Here is a 27,518-nt window from a genome sequence, read left to right as displayed (position 1 = left end):
TCTACAGCAATTAAGGTATACTGTTCAATCACATTGAGATAACATAACCATCATGTCTACCTTATGCCAACGGCTTTGGTTAGAGGATTAGCAACAATTGCATCACTCTAATTTCCATTGCTATTTTCCCTTGTTCTATGCAATATTTTCATCACATAGAGCCTTTCTAAGTACATGTCTAAACAAGTTTTTAGACTCTGGTTCTAAAGCCAGTCAAACACTCCCACTGTTTTCACAGTCTATTGGGATACGATATTCTGCTAACAGAACTACTCTAGTCCCATTAAATTCCGGTTATCAACTATCTCTCTTACAACATCGGATGTTGTAATGTACTTAGCTTTCGTTCATGATTTGTACGTATAACACTTATACATACACATCATTCATATGACATCTTTTATGTATGACTCCTCATACATTATAGCTTTATACATGTATAACTTCTTATACACATATGTATAACTTCTTATACATATTATTCTTTATGCACATAGCATTCTTACATGCTAACCATTCCTTAACGAGGCCCATAACATCTTATAAGCATAGGAATGTTTCCGTGTAATCCTTTTACACAAAATTCATAAATTCCTCCAAACTACAAGAGTAAATCCTCAGTGCTTCTCAAGTACTCAAGGATGCTCTTGATAATCATCTAGTGACACTCACTAGGAAATGATTGGTAATGACTTCTCATATTCTCAACATGATAAGTCCCGACGAGAGAAGCTTTTAGCATATTTAATAGATCCTGCAGCGGAAGCACAAGAGATCATATTAATTGTTCAACAACTTGAACGAGTCAAGAATCTTATCACATAAGTCTCTTGACTATAATGCTAATATCCATTGAGATCTATCTCATTAGATCCGGATATTTAATATGCGCCATGCTACTCTCTAGTATTCACCCGAGAATATTTCTAGTTACTAATATGTCAAACACATATTTTAGACTAAGAAATATCACTTTAGCTACATTTCTAGTCAATAATATGTCAAGCACATATTTTAGACTAAGAAACTCACTTTAGCTCCCACTAAACTCCATGTATCATCATGGTACCTCGACACTCGAGTAATACCATTTTGATAGACTACATGATTGAACCCAAAGTTCCAACTCTTTGACGTATATAGATCACAAAAGGGATCTTTCAAGCATGCCATGCTTCTTAGCATTGACAAGATCAACAAAACTTCTCCCAAGGAGAAAGTTTCGTTATCCTTTTGCCTAAACTCATCCTCATGAGAGGCTATATTGCTAAGACCATACGAATTGATAAAGGCATTTGGTTGTCACAAACTCTCTATAACAAGCCCAAATTTTAAACATCTTATGTAACCTTTACGACAAGATCAAGGTAACCAACCAAAGTATTCACCTTAAGTCAAGTCCCGAAAACATCTCGTGTTTCCTTCCTTATCGCATCGTGTGCAAGGAGATCAATTCGAATTGCATGGTGACACGCCATCACATAGAGTTCATACTATAGAAAAGCCTTTGATGAGAGTTTAAGATCCGTCACTTTTGAAAAGTAACGCAATATTATCACCTTATAACCACTGAGCCACAATAAAGAACGTCTTCTTGCATTGTACTCACCACTGAGCCACAATAAAGAACATCTTCTTGCATTGTACTCAGTTTAGGGGTCTTGGACTTCCGTAAGTTCAAAATTTCTCCCACTCTGTCTTCCAGAAAATGAAAATCTTTTTGGAAAGACAGTATTATGAGCCACAAACTCTTTGTTCTCGTTTTGGAGGAGTAAAAACCAAGTGGTTCAATTTTGGATAACCCTCTCAAATACACAAATTAGTTCTGAGCATAAACATTTATGGTCTCAAATGTATAAAAAGACAAGTTAGGGACTCTCCCTATCCATATCTCATATGGAGTCATTTAGGCTATTATAGTCGGGTTTTAAACTTTTAGTGAGAAAATAGCTTACAAAATTGCGAAAAACCTCAAACTATATCACATAAAGTTCGGTTTATATTCTTGACTACACCATACTCTATGGTGTCCCAAGGAGAAGGTATTATGTGAACTTGTTCACAATCTTCTTTAGTGAGTATCAAGGTCATTACTTGATATTACCCATTTGATCTTTAAAGTCATTACTTTGAAACTTCCGATCAACATCTTGATCTTGACGTGCTTTTGGTTTACTACTTCATTTTGAAAATATTCCACGTTTCAAAAATCACTTTTATGTCTTATTAAATAGATACGAGGTTTTCATATCTACTTAACAATACGGCAAAAGTAACCAAGTATGTATATTACCAACTATCGGCCTTACACATCCGTATGTATATGGTCAATCACCTCACTATTGTGTTTCTTTTCTACAAAAGAAAACATAATTTATGCACACACCCCATAAGATTCTCAATCAAATGGTTGTTCGATGTGCTTTTCGTTTACTCGTTTAAACGAATTTACTTGAGGTTTGATCAATTGGGTTCACCAGATTAGAGACTTTAAAATCTACTAGATAGTATAATATTTAGTTTTCGTGAAGAATGTAATATTCCTCTAACTTAAGTGGTCTAAACCAACCACCAAGTTATCATAGGAGTAGGTACAACCTTTTGTTTTAAATCACATGAGTGATGCCTTCTATGTAAAAACATAGATAATTACATTCTTTTAAAACCAAATTTAGATACATTTGTCCCTATCGAAATCATTGCTACTCTAGCACCATTTCGATACAAAAATGTCCTATGCTAGACGTCTTACGTTTTATCAATTCATGTAAACTTCTTTACAAAGAAATGACTCGTACTTGGTATCTCATACCAAGATAGTGGAACTAGCCTATCCATTGAGTAGATGTCTCTTTCAACTTTTGTTCTATCGCATACATCTAGGGTTTATTCTTCTTAACTCCCACTCACTTTCACATTCCTCTTTGCTTCAATCAAGCAAAAATGAATCTCATGAAGACCTCTCTTCATGTCATTCGTGATATTTTATACACTTAGTAAGAGTGAATTACTATAAAGTGAGTGTAACATGTGGCAAAATCTCAACTTCTTGCGAAATTGGACTACCTAACCGTTCAATTGTTATCATATGCCTAAACTCTTTAGCGCATAAAACAACTGATTTGGCCTTTTTCGAAGTGAGCCATTTGACGGTATCATATTGGAGTATTCTTTGTGTTTTTGAAAACTCTTTTCGCAAACTTTTGAATTACTCTTGAGTAATTAAAACTAATACGTCATCTTCATGACGGAGGTATCACTTCCGAAATCAAGACTCTCTTAATAAAATGTGACTTCCTTTTAAACTCGTAATATGAGTTTGCAACATGAAACCCCTTTTTAATATGTATGGACGTTAAGTTGTATAATAATCACAATAATTGTTGTAAGCTTATGTAGGTGAATTAGTAAATCATGTTACCGGTCATTGCTACCGAATTCCTTCAAAGAAACCGCTTCCTATGAAAGAACGAAACGAGTATAACAATAAATAGAGAAAGGAGGATGAATTACGCGATGTCATACATTTATGAGAATGAACGAAAAATAGGAAAAATTAACATTCAATGTTTTAATTTTACTTGTGAAACATCTTTAACAAGTTTTAACATTTATATAATGATCTCCCACTAAATTATATAAATGATTCCAAGACCCAAATATTAAACAAAAATGAGCATCGCTTGGGCGAAACATCCCATAATTGTGTAAATTCGGTAAGTCACGTTGACTAATTCTACCTCTAGAACTCTTGGTCGACGAATTTCCTTAAATTCATCTACTAGCCCCAGAACACAAGACCGTCTTATATCCCGTTGAGTCCAACCAATTTTGGCGTGTGATAACCGCTTACCACCCTACTTACTCAAGGTAAAAAGAGAACACCCCGCTTGGGCGAGCGTGGCTCTAATGAACAAGAGATTCATAGGTGTTACTAATTGGTAAGGCTAATCTCAATTTTAGTTATGTGAGAGATCTTGTCAATTTAGTCATAAATTCCTTATAAGTGAATTAATTCGGTGAATGTAAATGACGTGAATTGACAATCGCAAAGATAAAATGCATGTGAATGGCGATTTTGGCATGCGCGAAAATAAAACAAGCAAACAAGTAAGCATATGAATAAATCCTAGTATGGCCACCTAGTTAATAAAAACTAGTCTATTACATTTCGGAAAACAACTCCTTAGTCCCTTGCCTCTTCATTCCAAAAGTGGCTCTTCCTTGTGGGATTTGGAACACCTTCCAAAAATAGACTCCGTCTCGATGTAATCCGTCTTTTGGAAACGCCGGTAAAAATAACTATTACAATTGAATTACATAGATATTCCTATTAAACATTAATTAATAAAATAAATAAACTATTAATTAATTAAAAACCGACGATACGAGATCGTATTTAATTACAAACAAATCGATATTCCTATTCATTTCGGGTAATAACGATAAAAATAAACTAGGCCATACTAGGTACAACAAAATAAATACTTTAAATAAATGACAATCATTCATTCAACGTAAATAAATATGCTTAACATGCTGTAAAATCATGCCAAAATCGCCCTATCTATCAATCGTTGGTATTCATCTCGGTTTTTGTGGATTTAATCGATTTTTAACATGTAAAAATCAATAATCAACTCTTAAATCTCATTTAAGTCCAAACTAATTGTCCAAACTGTTTTGAACCTCAAAATTAGTCCTCACTAATTTTATGATGAATAATTAGTTTGATTTGGTGATATTTTGCTATTTTAATCGGTAAAATCATAATATTTAAGTAAAAATCCAAAATAATTGAAAAATTACCCAAACATTGAAACAAAAACTTTAGTATTCTGTAACACTCCCAAGAACACCAAAATGTCAGAAAAATTGCCCAAAAAATCCGGATAAATTTTATGAAGAAAAAGATCGATATTTATCGGTTTTTAACCACTAAAACCAATAAACATCAAAACAAAGTGAAAACACATATTAGACTCTCTAATAAAAATTAAATTATCTCATAATTTATCATTTAGGTGATCTATGTAACATGCATGCAAATATAAAAGCATGAAAATGAAAGTTTAAGGAAAAACAATTTCCTTACATTGATTTTATGGTAAAATGGGCACAAACTAGTTCACCTTACTAGTTTGTTCTTGAGCTTATACCAAATGGATGATCCTCCTTGCAAATCTTCAAAGAGAAGATCTCCTTCAAGATGCACCCAAGAACTTACCCAAAAATAATAACAAGTGTTTAACTAGAAACTTGTTAAAATTATACCCTTGATAATATTTTGATATTACTAACTCTGTTAGTAAATATTAATTTGCATACTAACAATCTTAGTAAAGATGTGTATTATTTTTAGAGAGAGGAAGACCAAAAATATATCACATGCAAAGTGCACAAGTGAATGTTGTAGTGTATCAAAATGAACAAACAATTTGGTCTATAAAGGGGGGAAAAACCGGGTGGAGTGTGGTGAGGAAGAGTGTTCAATTGTCTTATATTATTTTATCTTACATCACATGCAAAATCATTTATAAGATAACTTATGGTAGTATATAAAGTAAGGTAAAATGATTATGTTCCTAATCATCCACTACTCTATTTTACACGGTCCACTTGCCCATTTACGGGTCCATGTTGGTTCTTATATTTGTCGCACAAATACGTGTAATTTTATTTTAAACATCGTTTCATGTTTGAATACTTCCATAATTAATTCGTCCAAATCACTCCGTAAATATACGTGTACCACTACACATATTATTTACGTACTAATATTAATCACATTAATTAATTAGTACAATTTTAGTGAATTAACAATTAATTAACTAAAAACCGTCTCATAAAACTTATTATTTAATTATCGCGTAATTAAATAATAACTGCCGCTCCTCGAGTTCGCAACTCAAAATCTCTCTAAAAATAATCGACTAACCTTTTAGTCTACAAATCAAGGGACTAAATAAATTGTATCTCATACAATTAATTAGTTGTCTATTGGGGTTCGTTCCTATAGGTGTGACCGAAAGGGGTCAGTTGATCACCGCCGTCTCACGACAATAACGTCAAACTCTAGTCAGCCAACCGTTATCGATTTACGTTAATCAACTGACGAGGATCAAATAATTAAATATCTGATGATATTCCATTAATGAGATTTATTATGTTAACGCATTATTGTGGAGGACACTAACTCCAACAGTCTAGACTCTTATCAATATAGGAATATTCATTTAACGCTAATATCCTCTTAGAATTATCTTTATAGGTTTGGATACTTTAGAGATGTATTGTTCTTCTCCTATGTCTTCCATCATTCACAATGATCAATATGTCGTTTACATATGAGACTATTAACTCCACCTTACTCCCACTAAACTCCATGTATAAACAGAACTACTCGACAATTCGAGAAAAGTTTATCACATGATCAAAACATACAATTCAACTCCTTAACTTCTACTTAAGACTTCTTCTTAAGTTTTCATCCTACCTTAGGATAGTTGCGATTTTCAAAATTCATGCAAGATGATTTTAAAATCCAACTATTACTAAATCCGAATTAAATGAAGCGTTGTTGTAGCGTGCAAAATTCTTTGCTATAAATTAACCAAGATAAATAAACATCTTCATGTTTATGCTCACTTCGGACTCTTGCGGAGTTTAGACTAGATAAAGCATCTTAATAAGTTACAGGTTCATTACTTTCAAAAGTAACATGACTCATGTCCACTTTAGGTTTCGAAGAAATAATTACTGATTTTGACCAAGAAGGAACATCTTCCTACGTCTTATTCTCAGTTTGTGGCTCTTGAACATTTTCTCCCACTCTGTCTTTAAGAAATAGTCCTCTTTTCTTTAATAGACAGCATCACGAGCCACAAACCCTTTATTCTCGTGATCATGTAGGAAGAAAGAGCACATGTTTACTATCGAAACAAGCTACAATTTATGTACCATGCCTAACCATATCTCATATGAAAAGTAAATGATTGCTTTAACCATGTTTTGTTTTAGTGGAAAATTTAAATGCCAAACAAATTTTATAACAGAAACTACCTCCAACTATATTGTAAAGATTCAATCATATCGTAATGAAAGTGAATTTGTGATACCATATCACTCTCTATTTGGTGTAAAATAAAGTCATTATTTCATGGTTCTCATCCTAAACAAAGTACTAATACTTTGGTTTTTATACTTCATAAGAAGAATTCATTGAACTTATTCAAAGAATTTCTCTTCTTACCTCATTAAGTGGATACCAAGTATCTACCTAGTTCATTGGTAAAAGAGATGAAGAAGTATTAATGACCTTCTCAGATTAAAAATATATTCGACCATACACATTGAAGTGTAATTAGGTGAATAACTTATTCTATTCGCGATACTTTTCAAGAAAAGTCACGAAACATCTTTCTTTGAATACAAGATTCGCACATTTCATGAGATTCACAATCAAATGGTGTGGGATACTAGTCAAAACTAGTTTTAATGCGATTTTCAATCGAGAAATGAGAAATAATTTGGGATCACCAACTCGAGTCTTGTATATATATGACATTTTATTTCTAGTTTGAATATAATTACCTTGATTTGTATGGTCTCACCATAAACTTAATCAAGGTATGTTAGGGCACAACGCTTGTTTTAATTGCATAATTGAGAAACCCATTGCATTTTATACAAAAACTTGAATTATATTCTTATTTAGACATAGTGTACATCATAACAATTATTGAGGTACATCTCTAAATCGGAAACTAGATCAAGCACATTATAATATTTATATGTCTTTGGATGAAGTGGCAACTATCTTAGTTCCATTCATATCAATTTCATTCATGCTAGTCGTCATACGATTATTCAATGTTAGGATTCTAAGGATTTACAAAACCCTCGGATTGTGTTATGAACACATCATCCTCTAAATACCCATTTAGAAAGGTGGTTGATGCTGTCGTTCTACACCAAAAATAAAATACCTAAGTACAACTAACAGAAGCTAGCAGCAAGTAGGGTCGATCTCCACAGGGAGGCTAAGTTGCTATCTATCTGTCTAATTCGGTCTGTCAGGGTGTCACAGAAATGGGGGTTTTGAATTGATTGTGAACTAACTAAACTACTGAAACTAAAGGCAAGAGAAGGGAATAAAGGAAATTAAAAATAAGAGAAAGGAAGTATGCTAGGAGTCGGTCTACCATGGCAGCTATCAGATCTTATACTATCGGGAATACTAAGGCGATTAGACTATTGATAAGAAGAGCTATGGTCGTCACCTTTCGGTCCTTAAACCGCCCTAGAGCGTAAAAATGACTTAACTTTCGCCCTCACCGCAATACCCTATTGTAATTAAGCAAGCCTTCCCTTCCAATCTTTCGATCTAGGTCGGGGTTAACTAAATTTATGGTCTCCTGCATGCATTCATTCGACCGGATAACAATTAAATTGCCTAATACAATTCCTATCGCAAGACTAATCTATATAAGTCAATTAAAACATCGCTACCACGGCTTCCCTAATCCTAACATACTAGGGGAATTAGCTATGCATAATTAAGGGAGAACAAGAAATAAAGAAAGAGCAAATAATAAACATTAAATTAAATTAAAGAGAGAAAAGGGAAGAAAGGATTACTGAAATAAATGATCCGGAAATGAAAGAACAAAAGTAACAGTAGCAATGACCGAAGAAAAGGTAATTAGAGAGGTGAAGAGGGAGAGGAGTAACGTGATCCTCTTAGATTTATTTTATAGCCTAAAAACATAAACCTAATCTAAGCTTAACGTAAATTGAGGCCCAATAGCTTGTAATTGCTCGATCGAACAGTTAAGTCACTCGATCGAACAGTTCCTGCGTCTGTTTACTCGATCGACCAAAAGATAAGGCTCGATCGAACAGTTGGCCACTCGATCGAACAGTTCCTTCGTCTGTTTACTCGATCGACCAAAAGAAACTGCTCGATCGAGTGGTTCCTGGTTCCAGCTCGTGTTGGTCTTGTAATTTGGTCTTTGACTTGGCCTTTTAGCTCCCGATATAGCTTCACGCATCCCAAGACAGCAATATTTCCCGCTCCAAATTATCTCTTCCTCCAAATGCATGCAAAACGGACGGTAAATGGCTTGATATCACCACTTTTGGGTTCATTCCTGCAAATAAGACGAAATACACCAAAGTAGCATAATCGGGGCATTTCGTAGCACAAAACCACGATGAAAGCATAGAAATACGTGCATAAAATAGGCTAAAAAGACTATATAAAATGCACGTATCAGTGGTTTTGACATCCTTTTGCCATATTTCATAATCATGAAAGGTGGCAATTTCTAACATGATTCACAAATTTGTATCAAATACTCATGATGTGGTAATTAGCAAGAATGCAATGTCAATGTCATAGATAATCAGGAAGGAATATGTTGGAGTCACACGACCAACTTCCTAGGTCTTTACTTACTTGGGGTTTGTCTCTATTTTAGTGTCTAACACCTTCTCTTTCTTACCTAGTTCTACCTTTAACGATTAAGATAGGTACTTACTTCTTATTGCTCCCACTGACTTCAAGAATTTCTACTTGATGATGACTTATCTTCATATAAATTCCTAGTTAATCCTTCAAAAGGGTTAACTCTATTTTGGTATTTGATTAATCAAAATTTCCAACAAATCAATTTACCAATTTAGCATTATCATGTTCTTAATAACTTAAGTGCTATATGACAAGTGTTTAGTTTGAGCAATAAGACTTTTGAACCGTGGATGCATAGAAGATATTATCAAAACATATTTTGACTAATCATTACTTCTATTCACACATCTTCACAAGAAATCATACATAGGCATGTTAGGAATTTTAAGATGCTAATCTTATATGACATAGGACAACTCCTATGGAGTTCTGTAGAATAGAATGATTCCTATGTAACTATTCCATGCCCTATTTAAACGGTTCAATAGAGGATTTAGAAAGAGATTCTATTTGTCGTTAGTAATAGTGGTTTAGCGGAGACTCGTGTTACAATCGAATGATATTGTATATGAGTAGGAGCGATGATAAAGACCAATATAAAACAATGAACTAGTGGGAAAAGAAACATTCTTCGTTAATATATGAAAACATTTTAGCTTATTTTAGCATTTATATAATGACCTCCACCCAATTATATAAATGATTCCGAGATCCATCTTCACACAAATATGGGCACGGGAAACCGTTATATCCCATACTTGAATAAATTTGGTGAATTAACTCTTTAATTGATTCTACCTTAGAACTCTCGGTCGATGAATTTCATAAACCCATCTCTAGCCCCGGAACATCAGACTAGTCTTTATATCCCGTTGAGTCCAACCAAATTTCGCGTATAATAACGTTTATTACCCTACTTACCCAATGAAAAATGAAAGTACCCCGGGAAACCGAATCTACCCCAAATGTCAAAGGGATTCATGGGTCCTACTATTTGGAAAGACTAATCTCAATTTTAAATATGTGAGAGGTCTTGTCGATTTATTATCTATCACTTTTATGTGAACTATATTAGTGAACTAACGATAATTATAATCGACACGGTCGAAAAACGATATATATATATATATATATATATATATATATATATATATATATATATATATATATATATATATATATATAAATGCATGTGATGTTAATGGCGATTTGGCAATGCATGTAACATATAAAGAAAAATACAAAGCAATAAATAAATTTCCTAGTATGGCCTTTCCTAAAATAGAAAATCTAATAATCTATTAAAAATTCGGAAACCAACTCCTTTGCTCCCTTGAACTTGAATTGAAAAGGCACGGTTTCCAAGGACACCGTCTTCATCGGAAATCCGTTCCGAGTGGCACGATCTTCGGGAAACTCCGGAATTACAAATATAATAAAAATATAATACATAGAAATTCCTATCAAACATTTGTAATGAATATAAAACTATATAAAAGGTGATGCGAGATCACAATTAATTACAACCGAATCGGTAATCCCTTACATTACGGGTAATACCGATTAAAACTAAGGCCATACTAAGATAAAATTACGTAATTCAAAATTTTATAAATAAAATATGACATTCATCAATGAAATATGCAACATTATATTATGTATCTAACATGCCAAGTTATGTGCCAAATCGCCCTACTTAAACCTTATATCTTATATAATCCGGTTTTATGGAAATGCGTGATAATAACTTAATAAAATCACAAATCAATACTTAAATCAAATTTAAGCCCGAGTTAATTATCCTAACCTTCTTAGGACTCAAAAATTAGTCTTCACTAAACATTTGACAATAATTCAACTTGGTTTTGTATTATTGCTTATTTAAACTTCTTTTAATCATAATAATTTTGAAATAATTCCCAATAAATCATAAAAATTTTGAAAAATTCGAAATCACATAGTTATAAATATTGAAATATTACCAAGATTCCAAAAACTCAATAAAATTTCCCACAAAATATTTATAATTTACTCCATTAATAAATCGTATAAATCATAATTTTTACCATTTAATTCAAATTAAACATAAAAATTATGGAAAAAATAAAAATAAAAATTTTGAACATTCTTAAATAAATTCCAGAACCTTTAAATGGCAAAATTTCAACCAAAAATTTTGAATTAATTTTTATGACTAATAAAGTTGCCCTTTTATCGATTTTATTACATAAAAATCAATAAACATACCAAATCAATCAAAATTAATCATGCAACTTTAGATCTGATGTCCATATCATATATACAACATTAGGGAAACATTTCATGCCATAAAATTCATTTTAGCTATTTTTGCTAAAAATAGTCACTATTTATATCATTTTAACCATTAAAATTATAAATCATGCATAATAAATCAAATTTATCTCAAATTTTACATACAATATTTAAAATATGCATGTGATATCATATTAAAATTTTATGGCCTATTTCGAAGTTTAACTATTTTTAGTCATTTAACCTCCATTGATAATGGACGAAATATGGGCACTAGGTTAGAACACCTTCCTAACCTAGATCTTGAGCTTAAACATATTAGGATGATCCTACAAAATCTTCAAGCATCCAAAGAAGAATGCCTCCTCTTAGTTGCACCAAGACTATCCCTTAATACTAGAAATATTATTAACTAGATAATAAGAGTACTGAACCTTGAATTTTTGATCTAATAAAATTACTACACACTTAGTAATATATTTGTGACATTAAATCTAAGAATAATTTTTTTTTTATTACATAAACTAATTTATGTGAGAAAGTTTAGAGAGATAAGCACACAAGAGATAAGAAAAATTTTCATCCAAAAATGAGAACTAATTTTTCTTGTGTGTTAGTGGGGGTGCACGGTTTTTACACCTCAAAAGAGCCATGCATTTCCTTTTTATCTTATGAAGACAATAGGCTAGAGATTAGGTGTGTAAGATAGTAATCATGGTGTTTATTTTACATTTAAATAATAACAACCATAAAACCTCACTAACCCCATAAAATTGACTTCCATTTTACAACTTGTATTTTGTCATTTGTCATGCATGACATGCTACACATAACATGTCATAAGTCATATTAATGCATATTTAACAAATTAAATATCATTACTTTATCAAATAAATTACAAATAACAAATTAAATGGTAATTCACAATTACTTATATGTAAAATGGGTCATTTTGAATTTAGTCAATATAATCTACAAAATTTTGTAATTATAAGTAACTAACAATTCTTATCTCAAATGTTTCATAAACATTAATCAACTTTAGTAAATATAACATTTTAATTACTAAATTGAATCTTATTTAATCATATTACAATAAGATATAATATTCTCTCTTATATATCAATTTGTTCAATTTAAGGATTTAATCAATCTGTATCGTCATACAATTGATTAACTTTACAATTGAGGGAATCGTCCTTTAGGTGTGACCTTAAGGGATCAACTGATCACCACCGTCAAACGACAGTAACGTCAAACTCTAGTTAGCCAACCATTACCGATTAATGTTTATTAGTTGACTATATATATTGAATCATCCCTTACGTATTCTTATATGAGGTTTATTGATGTGATCGCACTATAATAACTAAGCTAAGACTAGAGTAAATAAAAGCGAGTTAGATAAAGATATGCAAATAATTGATGGAAAAACTAGGGTCTTTGGTTCCCTTAAGCAAGGTAACTAGATATATATGGGTGTCAACAAGTCTTGGGTAACTAAATGCCTAGAATTATGGACTAATAACTTAGTCTCTTCGAAAGTAGCATACATAATCATCACAATGCATTTAAACTCATCATAAACATACTATTAAATAACCACAAAAACTGTCTTCTATGAAGATACTAAGTATAAATTGAAGAAAGGTATGAACTTTCATACACAAAATTCATCAAACACCTTCTATGGATATTTATAAAGGCCAAATACTCACCCAAAACTCAAATATTAACAACCCATATTTATAGTTTAACCTTCACTTAAGTTCCCCTTACACCCTGAAGGGGAACTATTCACTCATGGTGGATGTACAAGTATGAATAAATAGAGAACAACACACAAACATAACAATAAACATTATGCTAATTCAAACAACAATTGATCTGAAACAAATATGTAAGCAATTGAAAACTAATGTAAACAACGAAGGAAATTATACCAATATTTAGGAACGATTCAAGCTTTGGATTAATAATGGAAGAATTTCTTCAAATCTTCAATTACAACCCAACTACTAAGATGTAAACTACTGAATTAATCTAGATCTAAACTAAACTAAGTAGTAATTAAGGACTAAATAAGGAATAATCAGGGAAAGATTAAAACATGATTAAGGAAAGCTTAGCATAAATTAGGAAATATCTTTAGTCTACGGTTGTGTGTACTAGTGAGTTATGAGAGGGTATATATAGTCTTCCATGAAATTATGTTACAAATAAGGGGTGGGTGCTGAAATGCGTCCTTGTTGCTCTGTGTCGACTGACCGGTTGCCGGTTTGGCTGCCGGCAGCGAGACCTTTTCCAATTCTGAATTTCTTGGCTTCCAAAATTAGTTTAAGTATGAATGGATATCTCTTCCGGCTGATGTGTTACAGGCCTACCGACAGAGAACACCTCTACTTCTTCTTGATCTCCTTGGCGGGTCGTCGGTTACCGGTACCTCTGCCGACACCTGGCCATTTTCACTTTTGGCCCAATTTTTTTCAAAATTTATTCTAAGGCATAAGGGCAGGTTTCCTACCAGTGAGCCGGCTGCCGGCCTACCGGCAGAAAACTCTCCTCAGGATTTCTTCACCTTGTTCTTCCTCTAAGGCATGGAAGAGGTTCCTAGCCGGCTGGCCGGCTCCCGGCCTCCCGGCTGAGAAACCTTCTCTGCATTCCCTCATCTTCTTCTCCCATGAAAGCTACTTGGGACTCCATTCTTGCTTCCGTCCTCCATTCCTGACTTATTCATTACAAAACAAGATGGACACATAAAGTATGGGAGTAACGGCATATAATACAAACAAAAAGGATAGAAACCATCCCAAAACGCGTCAAAACGCGCGGAAAAAGGGGATCAAATGCTAACCAAATAGACAAGCATCAAATTTCCCCACACTTGAGTCTTACTCGTCCCCGAGGATGTAACCTAAGCAAGACTAGAACCCTTCTCAAAGACTAATAACTTGCACACTTTAGCTATAATAACCGAATCGGGTTTAGCTTCACCCGGAGCCCTTTCAACGCACAATTTGACACTTCATGAGGGAAAGTGCCCTATTTAAGGCAAGTATGGTTTTGCTACAAAACTTTTGATTCAAAATGGCACTAAATTACCATGTAAAGCATAGGAATGAATCAATCAAAATGCATACAAACTCGCCTCATTCAAGTGGTATTTCTCAAAACTGAACAAAGAAAGTCATTAGTGGAGAATGTCGTGTCAAGGTCTTACGAAGGTGTCAACCCCCTAAATCTAGCTCAAGTGAACAACATTGACAACACGGAATGCCTAAGAAACAAATTATAGGCGAGGAAAAGGGAAATATGTTGCTATTCTCCCAAGATTAATACGACACACACCATATTCGACTCCATATCAAGCCTTTGACCGAAGGAGATCCAAGTACCGGCTCTCACGGGTTTCACTAGTCACTCATTAAAGAACCGGAAGATTTTTGTGACAAAAGTAAACAAAATCACTCCCCTAACTCAACTTCAGAGGCATGCTCGCATTCTAATATGGTACTCTATCCAATGTCCACAACAGAAGTGCTAAAATGATGCACATACAAGAGAGACAATCGGGTTGTAACATGGCTTGGGTTAGGTGAGAAGGGGTTGTTGAAAGCACCGTTTTAGGACATGTTGGGCTAGAAGTCGAGTAGTCGTCACAACTAACCAACTCACTAAAACTAACCGAATGCAAGAGAACTCTCCACAAAATTTGGCAAAGGTGGTGGCCATTTCCAAAAATCAATTCTTTTCAAAACAAAATTTAATTGGAAATGTCATCAACCCTCTTATTGGACACAAATACTTCATCCTTTTCTATTCTTTTTCATTGCTTTTTCTCTTTTTTCATTTTGATTTTCTTTCTCACATTTTTCATTACTTGTAAACTTCTTATTCAAGCAAAAATAGCTGACATTGAAGTACCATCACATTCACGTGATCCCAAAAATGATTCACCTCAAAGAAAATCAAAATTTCGACCCAAATTTACTTCCAGAAAAGGACTACAACGACGAACTACTCAACAATTGGTGAGTTGTTCATGGAGTGTAGTTGATTTTGTTGGCAAATGAAATGACAAGGCTAAGCTCAAAATGGGTTGACAAAAGTGAAAGACGACCCAAGGGTAAAACAGAGGCTATATGGCTATGTGAGGTTACTTTATTACTAATGGAGTGGGTCGTTGTCCGCCATCAAACACATTTATACCCAACTACTAGCATAGCAAGCAACTCGGGATCGATCCACGGGATGGGGGTACTCAAATAGTTCAATCTAATCGTAGTTGTGCTTGGGGTTGTCACAATTAAAATGGGTTGATGATTCTACACTAATAAAATCAATGGAAGTAAAACAAGCAATAAACAAAATAAAGATGTAAACAAATAATAAAGGATACTAGCATGTCATGGAATCATAGGGGAATCATGGTAAGATAGCATAAATGAGTTATATAGATGCAAGAAATTTATTATTGTTGGAATTGAGTTAGTTCATGTCTTATAATTCATAAGAAGATTTGGGTCCCGGAGCCGAGTCATTTGTGACTGTACAACACCTACAAGTCGACTTAATTCTTCCTATTAAACTACATACATGATAAACCAAATCCTAGGGAAACTTACATCTCGGAGCCGAGTCGATTAAGACTTTACAACACCTACAAGTCGACTTGGGTTATCCCTATTCAACTCTGTGCAAGGTCTAACAAGGCTTGAGTTGGTTTATATCTTACTAGCCTTATTGAATAGATAAGAGATGGGTAAAAAATGCAAGGTTTCATAGTCTAGCATTTTATCAAACATGATATGTGCATAAGTTGAAGAACAATAAGCAAGCATTCATATGAACTCATTAAGCATAAATTTATCCCATGATTAACTCCTTTAATCGCCCAATAATCCTAGTTAAGTAACTACTCACTTATTGTCATGGGAAACATGTTATCAATGGTGTCAATTATCACAACAAGTATAAACATGATAAGAGAGTGAGGAAATAAACAATAAAGAGTAAAGAGTAAAGGAATTATACCAAACTTAAGATGAATAATTGGAAAGGAAAGAATAATAGAAGAAAACTTGATTGATTGATGAAGAGTTGTCAATTCTCCAATAATAACCCAATAATCTTCAATTACCCAATAATAATAAACTTGAACAATGATTAAGGAAAGATTAATATGTAATTTTTTGTGGAATGATTGAGATTAATCTATTCTAATCTACTCCTAATGAAGGTTTAATATAATCTAAGGAAGCTTAATCTAATCTAAGGGAACTTTTTTTCAATTTATTATTACAAATGGAGTATATATAGTGGTACATCATTAGGTTAAGCAAGGGTAGATTAGTAAATAAAAATGCTAAGTGTTGAATAGAGAATTGCAAGTCCTGAGGGAAATGCGCGGATCCTAGGTCTGGGATGCGCGGATCCTTGGGCAGTACCTTCTGAAATGGCAAAGCAGCTTGGGATGCGCGGATTGAGCTCGGGATGCGCGGATGCTGAGACAGTGTGTCTATTTGAGCTCGGATCGTAAAACGGACTTCATTTCCTCATCCGGCCTCCTATTGGAGTGATTCAAATGCCTAGACCACTTGATTTTTAGACGCCGTTTCATCTAGCATACTTTCAGAGCCAAAGGAGTAACTCTTGGTTTGTTTCCGAGCAATTTCTTCTTATAATGGCTTCCTTCTCGTCATCCTTGCTTTTAAGCCTATGATCCTTCTATATACTCTTTATTCCTACATCCTTGGTCATCATTCTTGCCTCCTTTTCATACTAGTCCATCCAAGATCGTCAACAAGCCTCCAAATATGCACGGGAGACGGGAATTCCGCCTCATTATCTTCTTTCCTACAAGACATATACAATGCAATGGGAAAGCAAAATAGGAAGGAATTGATGGATAAAATGGTCATGAAATGCTATATTAATATGCAAAATGGGTTCAATTAGGGGACTAAATGTGCGCAAATAAGAGTCACATCAATTTCACAAACAGTATTGTCTCAATATGAACATCAACACTTCTACGACATCATGGAATGAGCCCCATACTTATGTGTTTTAATAAGACACACCACGTAAGGAAGACTACTCACAATTCCTAACCGGTTTGATGGACAAGCCATATGGAGGCTTTATCCTCACATTTGAGTAGTTTTGTCGTTCCTAAGTCAAGTCTTGGGCTTAAAACGGTCTCACAAGGTGGTCGAAACTCGATTGTTAAGCTAGTAATCCCAGGTTTTTGCAAGCAAAAACCCTAACATGTGCCATCAAAGGGTACGATCTACCTAGAGGGAAATGACACTGGCCAAACAGTTATCATCATTGGCGACATATGTCCTCCACACCTAGACTCTTTATCCAACTATATACATACGAGATGCAACGTGTATGAAATGCAACTAACCATATGAATAAGCTACGTGAATGCAAGAGTGAACTCATGTATACACATATACTTCTTAATACACTAGTCCTAACAGCTTACCAACAACACACTCATATCCAAAAAGTTCCCAAATGAAACATCCACATCACATATCCCGTCCTCCTCCATGCAAATATATACAAAAAGAAAAGGAAGGATAAAGGAGAAAGGGTTGGAAGAATTTTACCAAGCATCTTCTCCGATGTATTGCGTGCATTGCCTATCAAAATGATTAGGACATAGCAATATATACAATATAAACAATGTAGTATTTGTGGAATTTTTGAAATTTTTTAATTTTTAGGCATTTTTTAATTTTTTAATTTTTTAAAAACCGATTACAAATAAAAAATGAAAATAGAGGAAAGATGAACTCAAACACGTTTGAGTTCTGACCTGGGGTGCCATAAGAGGCGCGAGCCACCTAGTTGTGAATAAGGGCTTCTGTCGTAGGTCAACACTCGGTTTTAGCTCAATCAATCCGTATTTTGGATCATGTTATGCATGTTTTAGCATGTTAGAGTCATAAAAACAGATAAAAAGAACATGAAAGTGTAAAAATGCTTACATGCTAGGTTGCTTGACGAGAAATCGACAAAGTGTAAAAATTCATGAGTCGGAGAACTCGATTTAAAACCGTTTTTGTGAAATATGGAGTGTTGCTTTGCTTTAGTGATGGTGTAGTTGGTCAAAGTGGTAAGTCAAGTGATTTAATGCACGATGACGATACCAAACAATGTGTAAGGCTCGTATTTTCAATTGGTAGGTCGAAAATACGTGTCGTTTGTTGACTCGGGAATTCGAGGTCTAGAATTTTAAGGGAGAAAAGAAGGGGCGGACTGTCGCATACCTTCAAATGGTGGCATTTGAGGGGGTATTTATAGAGGATTATGTGGTGTTGTGCGTTTTGGGCGACGTAGCCACATGGGCTGCTTGAAGAGACGCGAGCATGTCCGCGGGTCTTCGAGTTATCTTGTCATAAGTATGGAGGAACTAGAGTTCCAGGGTAATTCTATTTCATGGGAAATATCCACTTTGTAGATATTTGTAAATAATACTTGTGCTTTAGATTGGTGAAGGGAGCTAGGCAAGCCATCATTACTAGGCTGCCTAGGCATCGGTCTCGAACCCCGACTCATCTTCCTTATCCCCGGGGTCTTGGATTAGATCGTCGGTGCTCATGGCCATGAGGTCGCCACTAGCAATCATCACTCCCCCTCCTATACCCGTCATATCTCCTCCTCCTTACCCGGAAGCATCCACATCGCTCCCAAAGTAGGGCCTCACCCCTCCGAACCATTGGGCGTCGCACCCCTCTTATTGCTCTTGTTGTTGTGGAGGAAATATTGGGGCAGAAAAGTAGTCTTGTTGGAGATTTAGGTGTCCATAGACAACGACCCCATTTTCGCTTTGGTATCCCCCATAGGGCCATAAGTGGAAGGAGGGATGATTTGCATTGAATGGCAGATATCCCCATCTACAAAAATTGTCATAGACAGAGAATTGATATACGACTTGGTAATAGTGGAGGCGGTCGAGCTTTCTTCCTAAAACATGTCGCTTACTCGCCGCCGTTTGCATGTTGTCCATCCACTCAACTAGAGAATGATGGAGAGGAGGTGGTTAGGAGGGTTGACTTGAAGACCTCTCTCCTTGTTGAAATGTCCATGGAGGGAGTTGTTGAAATGAGGGAGTAGGCATAGTGTAGTGCAAAGTAGACTCGATGGTATTTCACCGATCCCTTCCATAAACAATTGATGGAGCACGTGAAGGGTCGGCCTCTTCTTCTTCCGCCTCAAGTTCAAGGAGGTAGTGCTCTTCATCCGGTTTGACTTTCATTCTCCCGTCATTTGGAAGCGGGATGAAATTCGGCTTTTGGACTTGCCAATATTCAAGTCTAACTATGGGGTTCTTTTTAATCAACTCAAGTGAGTGCATCATGTAGTCTTTGGTCAAGAAGGTGTCCTCGGGTAATAAATAGTTTATGATGGACTAGTCCACCGTCACATCAAGGCCTTCGACAATCCGGGTGATAACACCACCCACATGGAGTGAGACTCGTTGCCCCGGAGTAGTTGATAGTTTCATTAGGTGAAGAGCCATGTGATGTGGTATGTTGATATGGTATGTGCGGACATGGCCACCTGCGCGCCAAGCCAATCTGTGGACATCCAGCAGTCGGAAAGCCACGCTCGGTGACGTAGAAATTCTTTCGACCTGATCGCTTTAGATCGGTCAGTTTCGTCTCGGTGAAGGTCTTGAAACGATGCAGAGATGTTCGGAGTCGCCACCAAGCAATTATAGGATGCCTGGAAACCGTTCGAATCCACTTTGTACCTCGGTTTAACGAAGCAAAAAGCGGCGCTTGACATAGGTACTAAAGATAAGGAATCGTCCCTCCTTAGCATCCTATCCCTAGAATGACTCTCGTTCGCCCTGGATAAGGTCGTCCACTATCCAAAGTTTCTGAGTAAGAGGCGAGGGTACGTATTGGGACGCTCTTTAATCGAACACCCGATCCCACTCGCGGTAGCGGCCTCTACTGATTGATCTTGGTTGGTTAAGTGCAGAAGTTGATAAAACGGGTTAAAAGCATGAATGCGCATCCGCAAGTTTAAACCTAACACGTGGGATTTGATATGTCGGTTTTTTATCCAAGTATCAAGTAATTGATGTCGAGTTTTATTTAATGTTTATTTGCATGCAAGACAGAAATTAAACATCCATTTACCGAGTAGGTTTATGGTGCTTAACACGATCCATTTGTCTTAAAAAAGTGCTTTGAAATGCAAAGTTTAAAATTCGAACTCATCAATCTGATCTGTCTTGTATTCGGGTTAACCGAAGTCGGGATCGTTCTAAATAGGTGCTGGAAATGAAAAAAGAGTAGTGCCAGGCAGCCATTAAGGCGCGAGCCTATTGGCGAGGCAAGGAGGCCTGTCCAGGTTTGAAAACTGGAAATCAGAGAGCTTGTTTAGGGGCGAGTTAGATGACGACCCAAAGGGGCGTCTCCTGGTTGTTAAAAATGTTTCTAAAAATATTTGTGAAATCATTTGTAAAAGGGTATTAAACCCCGCTTTTGTTGAAAGGGTCGTTAAGACCGTTTTTGTGCTAATATGAAGAGCGAGAATCGGAATAATTATCATTGTTTTGATAATATTCGATGTCGGGTTCGCTTTTGTAAGCTTGACATGAATAGTTCGGTGAGAAAGGATGCAAAAAATGTTTGATATGAACTAATTATATTAAGTTCATTGCTTTGTAATTAAAGTGTAAAAAAGGGTGCTTAATATGAACTAATTATGTTAAGTTCATTGCTTTGTAATTAGTCAAAGTTTATCATCGTACTCGGGTTGAACCGACATGGTATGTAGAACCAAGGATGATTATTTGTATATGACTAATATGGTTTTGCAAATGTAAACAATTGAAAAGAGGGCTTTAAAATATTCTTTAAAAAAATGTAATTAGCCAAATATTATCATCGAGTTACGAATTAAACCGTCAAGGCATGCAGAGCCAACGGTGAATATAATTCATGGTTAAAAATGCTTATTGTAAAAATGGTTTGAAATATTTGGAATGGTAAAAACCGATTACAAATAAAAAATGAAAATAGAGGAAAGATGAACTCAAACACGTTTGAGTTCTAACCTGGGGTGCCATAAGAGGCGCGAGCCACCTAGTTGTGAATATGGGGCTTCTGTCGTAGGTCAACACTCGGTTTTAGCTCAATCAATCCGTATTTTGGATCATGTTATGCATGTTTTAGCATGTTAGAGTCATAAAAACAGATAAAATAAACATGAAAGTGTAAAAAAGCTTACATGCTAGGTTGCTTGACGAGAAATCGACAAAGTGTAAAAATTCGTGAGTCGGAGAACTCGATTTAAAACCGTTTTTGTGAAATATGGAGTGTTGCTTTGCTTTAGTGATGGTGTAGTTGGTCAAAGTGGTAAGTCAAGTGATTTAATGCATGATGACGATACCAAACAACGTGTAAGGCTCGTATTTTCAATTGGTAGGTCGAAAATACGTGTCGTTTGTTGACTCGGGAATTCGAGGTCTAGAATTTTAAGGGAGAAAAGAAGGGGCGGACTCTCGCGTACCTTCAAATGGTGGCATTTGAGGGGGTATTTATAGAGGATTATGTGGTGTTGTGCGTTTTGGGCGACGTGGCCACATGGCCTGCTTGAAGAGACGAGAGCATGTCCGCGGGTCTTCGAGTTGTCTTGTCAGTATCACGCATTTGGATTTGTGGTTTGTTCTATCCTAGGTTTTGTAGGACATGATTGTTGTACTTGACCATCAAGTATACCGTGTATACTTAGCATAGAACCGTTGTGGGGTTTGCTTTTTGTGTTTGACTCGGTTTAACTCGTTGTTGGAGTCAGGATTTGAATTTTGAGTCGGTTTTTGGTACGGTGTCGGGTTTGACTCTATTTATTGTCATTGCGACCCTGTCGTTGTGCATAAAACAATCCAGGTATTTTTGAAATGTTTTGAAAATGTTTTCGTTTTCGAAATCGTTTTTGAGTTTTTCGACGCGTAGGTTATATAAAGTGTCGATCAAACGTAGCGATTCCTAAGCATGTTGTAGTCCGATAATCATCGGGTGTTTGTTGGGGATTCAACAGATACTGGGTATCTACAGAGCCCCCACTTTGACTGAGCCGTGGACATAGCGGAAGTCAAAGTACAGCCCCCAAGTTAATCGAAGCTTACAATCTAGAGACCAAAGCGACGTCGAGGCAGCTCAAGAAGGATTTGGGCCAGGACCTGCCGTGAGGCATAGCTTAGAGTATGTCGATTGCCAGTGCTGGTCGTTTAAAGTTCGTTAGACTACGTATAAAGGCTTGCCAGCCATAAGAAGGAGTCATACCTGAGGCATATTTGGGATATGTCCTTGAATTGCTTCTTGTTCGCGCGTAGAGTCTCGCCAGCCATTGAAGGTGCGTAGAGACTCGCCAGCCATTGAAGGTGCGTAGAGACTCGCCAGCTATAGAAGGTGCATAGAGCCTCGCCAGCCATCGAAGGTGCGTAGTGCCTTCCCAGCCATAGAAGGTGCGTAGAGACTCGCCAGCCATTAAAAGTGCGTAGAGGCTCACCAGCCGTCGAAGGTGCGTAGAGACTCGCCAGCCATCGAAGGTGCGTAGAGGCTCGGCAGCCATTAAAGATGCGTTGAGACTCGCCAGCCATTAAAGGTGCGTAGAGGCTCGCCAGTCATTGAAGGTGCGTAGAGACTCACCAGCCAAACGAAGGTCGAGTAATCGACTGCGAGAAATAGCTTGAATCATCGGGCCTACTTCAAGAGGTTGCTTGTTGTTAGTGGACTCCGTGGGGATGGTCTCAAACGTCATGCTGGGGAATTTTGGTGTTAATATGGTACGTTCGCGGTGTTTGGAAGAGATAGGCCCTTTGCAACTTGGGCCTGGCTCTTGCGGATGGTGGCCCCTATAACTGCCATTTGCAATTTTGAATTCTCAGAGGAAGTAACGGTTTTTATTGCCGTAGTTCGGAGTTTGTGAAAATAGCGAATTTGAATTTCAGCATTTGCTATTTTGTGTTGAAAAAAAATTCCTTGTGATTATAGCGAATTTTATTTTTGCCATTTGCTGTTTGTTTTTTGAAAATAACGGTCTTTAATTCCGTTATATTGGATCTTTGCGAGAAATAGCGGGTTTGAATTACGCTATTTGCTATTTTTGTTTGAAGATAACGGTTTTTAATTCCGTCAACCTGCAATTTTTATGAGAAATAGCGAGTTTGAATTCCGCCATTTGCTATTTTTGTTTAAAAATAATGGTTTTTTTTCCTTATCCTACACTTTTGTGTGAAAAATCGAGTTTGAATTTTGTTATTTGCTATTCGTGAGGAAATAACGGTTTTTAATTCCGTCATTTCAAATTTTGTGAAAATAGCGAATTTGAAATTCGCCATTTTGTATTTGTGAAGAAAATGATGGTTTTTAAATCCTTCATTTGAAATTTTGTGAAAATAACGAATTTGAATTTCGCCATTTCGCATTTGTGAAGAAAATAACGGTTTTTAATCCCGTCATTGCATTTGCGAAAAAAAAACGATCATGTGTGAATATGGGCCAAAGCCCAAAATTTCGTTGAAACTGGCTAAGTCACCCAAAGAGGCGCGAGCCCTGGGGCGACATAAGGGTCTTCCCCTTTTTTCCTCACAAAGACGCGAGAAGCAGCACCTCCTCATTCCGTCATCTTCTTCGATAAATCACCTACAAGTTCTCAAAAAATCGCCATTTTTGATCTTGTTTTTTGCTTGGATTTGTGCTATAATCCCCATTTCATCTCAAGGTATGTAAATCCTCTTGATTCCATTTGAATTTGTTTGCCTTTTTGTTGATTGAATTGGGACGAAACCCTAATTTGTTTCAAATCGATTTGGGCGTTTTTGATTTGCCCATTTTCGAGTGAAATTGATGCTTGCATTAGGTTAGAAACCTGTTTAGGAGTATAGGGGTGCTTTTAGTTCGCATTTTGGTCCCCGTTCCCGCCTCCTAGGTGCGACAACGCGAATAAGGTGAAAAAGACCGTCTTATTTCACAATGTGGCGCTTGTTTGCTTGATTTGTGTGCCCCACTAGGTTGCATTGTAGTCGGGGAAGACCATCTTTGCTATGTTAGACCATTGTTGTTTGCTAGGGGCGAAATTTCGCATTTTGCCCTTATCAGACGGTCTTATGCTGACGAATTAAGCGCCTATTGTTGGAGTAAGTGTCCTCAACAATAGTGCGATCATATGATTAAACATCATAATTAAATCTCATAATAAGAATACGTAAGGGATGATTCACTATATAGTCAACTGATCAACATTAATCGGTAATGATTGGCTAACTAGAGTTGAACATTACTGTCGTTTGACGGTGGTGATCAGTTGATCCCTTAAGGTCACACCTAAAGGACGATTCCCAAACTGTAAAGTTAATTAATTTTATATCGATACAGATAAATTAATTCCTTAAATTGAACAAATTTTATTTATAAGAGAGAGTTTTATATCTTATTGTAATTTGATTAAATAAGATTCAATTTAGTAATTAATGTTATATTACTAAAATTGATTAATGTTTATGAAACATTGGAGATAAGAATAATTAGTTAGCTATAATTACAACTGTTGTAGATTATATTAACTAAATCTAAAATGACCCATTATATATACATATAATTGTGAATCACTACTTAAGTTGTTAAGTGTAATTAATTGATTATGTTATAATATTTAATTTGTTAAATATGCATACATTGTCTAATAACATGTCATATGTCACATGTCACACTTTATATGACAATTGACAAATTGCGAAAGATAAAATGGAATCCATTTTATGTGAAATGGACCGAAAAAATTGAGAGGGAATATTAGTGTTATGGACAAATGTGTTTAAAAGGCTTAAGACACAATCATGACACTAAGAACATATTTTATTTCTAGACCTAGACCTAGCCTTCTTGTTAAGACAAAAAGGAACCTTGAGAAGAAAAATGTGTTCTTCCCTAGCTCACAAAAACCGGTGCCCCCTCCCCCTTTTATGATGAGATTAGTTCTCATTTTTCATTAGATGAAAAACCTCTTAAGCTCTCATTCTCTCCTTCTCTCATAAATTGTTTATGTTCATAAGATTTGTTCTAAAATCTAATAATGTCACAAGAATACTAGTTGTAGTATTACTATAATTATTAGATCTAAAATTTAAGGTTACTAATACATATTATCTAGGTAATAATAGTATTAGTATTTGGGTTAACTACAAAACCCTTACTTTCCCGACGCTTTATGGTCGACGCTTTTAAAGGCGTCGACCCAATTTTCCCCCATATACTATTTTATTAATGTAATAATATTTTTTTATTAAAAAATCCCGCTGACGATCAATAGGTTTCATTCTCTCGCGCTAATCCTTTCCCAAATATTTTGATTTTCCCCCAAAATATCAAACCGCCTGTTCAGCTATCAATTTCTCCCCCATACTTTTCACTCAATTTCCCTCAGAAATCGTAATTAATTAATCAAACCCTAATTCATTACTATTCAATCGTCCTACTATTCATCTCCAACAATTGCTCATCAATGAATCGGGACTCTCGTTGATCATCATCGTCATCAGCTAAATAGGTATGTAATTAATCAAAACCTAATGTACGCTTGTGTTTTTTCTTGCTTTCGATCGTTGTTTCATCATCATCGCAAGTGTTTGTATATTGTTAAATCGTTGTTTCATCGTCATCGACGGTGCGAAAACCGCTGTTGATCATTTGTCGGGTTTTAATGTCGCAAATAGGTATCTGATTGTGTTGTATTATCAGCCAACTAAGATGAATGAGAAGTTTGATCACAAGAAGAAGGAAGAGGAGATTACTAAATTGCAGGAGAAATACGGTGTTTCGACTAAAGATGATGATAATTGATTGATTCATTGCGTTAGGGTTTTGTGTAATTTAGGGTTTAATTGACGTTTGGTTTGAGTAATTTAGTGTTATGTTGATGAATTGGATGGTTTTGGATTAGGGTTTTGTATATGCTTGCAAGAGTATTATGTTGGAATTAATTAATTGCGTTATCCACGAAAGATGATGATTTGTGATTAGTTAATTATGTTATCTTTTTGTGTATTTGTGGTTTATGTTATGCTGTAATTACTTGATCGTTGTGTTTTAATTGTATGATTTCAAAATTAGGGTTTTGTATACCTGATTTCAATCTGGTAATTTAGCTGAATTGACTTACTTCTTGTGGTTTATGATTTTTGACTGATTTCAGATTGCTCTTTGTTTAGGGAGAGCTTAGGTTGATTTATGCGCAAAACGGTTTTGAATAATGATTCATGTTAATTGACTCTAAATTATTTTCGGTAGCATCTGGAGATTGTAAGTTTAAAGTTTTATGATTTGCTTAGGTTCAGATCGAATTTTACTTGCGGTAGTTAATCTGGAATTCTTTTTATTCGGTTCCATTGTGATACTATTTCTCATCAAGTTAAACTGAGCAACTGAAATTAGGCTTGAACCAGCTAATTTGTTATGTGTCTGAGTAATGAGTTACAGTAAAACTTCAGAATTGAGACACAGAGCCCTTCCTTCCCTAAAGCCATGTGCTTTTGTATAAAAGGGTTAAAGTCAAGGTAATATGCATATTTTTTCTGTGTAAAGAGATTTTTGGAATGCATTAGCTGAAATGTTACAAGAGCAAGTAAATTTAGATCTTGAAAAGGATATATCTGCTTCCTTCTACATGATGAACACGGTGTTACAAAGATGCTTTATAGCTGTCCAAAACTTTTAGTATGTGCATGATCTTGAAAAGG

The sequence above is a fragment of the Silene latifolia genome, chromosome 3 (assembly GCF_048544455.1).
Source record: "Silene latifolia isolate original U9 population chromosome 3, ASM4854445v1, whole genome shotgun sequence".
In the NCBI taxonomy this organism is placed as follows: Eukaryota; Viridiplantae; Streptophyta; class Magnoliopsida; order Caryophyllales; family Caryophyllaceae; genus Silene; species Silene latifolia.
This window is presented reverse-complemented; position numbering follows the sequence as displayed.